Source organism: Oryza glaberrima, chromosome 7 (genome assembly GCF_000147395.1).
Source record: "Oryza glaberrima chromosome 7, OglaRS2, whole genome shotgun sequence".
Lineage (NCBI taxonomy): Eukaryota > Viridiplantae > Streptophyta > Magnoliopsida > Poales > Poaceae > Oryza > Oryza glaberrima.
The window spans coordinates 14,598,336-14,600,229 of NC_068332.1; positions in this window are offsets into that span (position 1 = coordinate 14,598,336).

Here is a 1,894-nt window from a genome sequence, read left to right on the forward strand (position 1 = left end):
ATTCTCAGTCTGGACTATTCCCAGATTTACAACCAACCAACAACTAGTCTTATCTTAGTCCATGGAGAGGAAAAAGCAAACGAAGCCACTTGAGTTATCTTTCAATTGAATTATTAAATACGACCGTGAAATGCATAACTTATGGCTTCGGTCTCTCTCTTTCAATTCTTTGAATTGCTTTGCTTTCGCACAGCCGGTGCTTGTTTGGCCAAAGATAACCAAATCGTCTGCATACATTGAGTGAGTAATGCACGGTGCTGTCGGTGCCAGCTTTATACCACTGATTTGACCATTTTGCTGTGCTAGGCTGAACATTTGGGGAAGATACTCCATTAAAATTCTGAACAAGTAAGGGAACAGCTCTGGATCCCAAGACAAGACTTCCTCTTAACTGGCGAGGAGGTTTAAGGGAAGTTTCCTTCACCGGGCCTGGGAAGGATAGAAAGAAGTGGAATATTCAAAGCATCCTAGTAAGAAACAAAACATGTCAAAAAAAAATCCTTTTTCTGGGTCCCTGAGACTCTTGTTTTTCCATTTTGATGTTGTTATAGGCTTTTCACCCACCCGCCTTATTCCCTTATGAAGAGAAAGTTGACTAAATAACTAGATTCTCAAGCTCTCATTAACTTAAACCTCTTCTTTCTTCTTGAAATGGAATTAGCTGCCCCTTCTCTCCATACCTAGTAACACATGTCTTTCGTATTTATTGTCCTCATCCCCTCGGAGCACCCAAGGTTAGGCACTCGATTGGATGTTCCCGTACGTACTCTAGAAGCAAGATCGCGGGACGTCCCTATAACACATCGCTGACGTCCTCAAGGCTTTCGTTGTCGAAGAGTGAAAGATCTCACAAGTCCTCCATACGTCAGTTTCTATTCCAGCCCAGCAACGAAGTGCCCGTCGGTCTGCAACATTCCCTGGTACAATGCTAGGAATATGCAGTCACAGATAAGTCAAGAATAAGTGAGTATGTACGAGTCAACTCATAGGTTTAGTAGGGCTACTAGAAAGAGGAGCTTGGGACAGAGCTATACAGGACTACTTCTTGCTACTCCAAGAGATAACACCGCTACCAAGCCAAAATGCGTATCCCGATGTCGACTTGCGTTCATCTGGACCCAAAATAACCAAAAAGTTCCAGAGGCATCTTCCATTCATTTCGATTTTGGTCTTTCTGCACCATATTTAGATCTTCCCTTTCTACGATCCGGAATTCCCAGTAAATCCTTGACTCCTCGAATACGATGGGATTTCACACCTGGCGAATCTTTCACTCTACCTCCTCTGACTAAGACTATAGAATGTTCCTGCGAATTATGACCTTCGCCTGGAATGTGAGCAAATATATCATGTCGATTGCTCAACCGTACTTTTAAAACCATGCACCCCGAGCCCAGCCTAAAACCATTTTGAGGATTTTGAATAGAGGGGGAGGTGTGAATCCAATTCCACAATAATCCAATCATTCCATAATGTCCAGGTGATGAGAATATTCCCAAAGTCTAGAGTTGTAAAACCACCTAATGTTGCCTAATTAATCAGCGAAGCATCTACCTAAATCCATACTAGTGGTACCATGAATAGAGTATCCACTAGTTGGGGGTTTTGTTTATTCTAGGGTGAAGAAGGTAATAATAACAATAACAACAATAAGGTCATAACAAAGGTAAATAGGCATGGCTAAATAAAACAGTGATAACGCGGGAATTTAAATAAAGCGATAATGCAATAATTTAAATCAAAATAATTTTATAAACTGGAATTCAATATGTTCAAGGATGATGTGACTTGCCTTGCTTGCTTTCCCAAACGTCGGCTTCAACCTCCACGAAGAGAAAAGGCTGCAGTGTCTACACGACCAACGGAAAAGAAAAGGCTTTTACTCTAATAAACT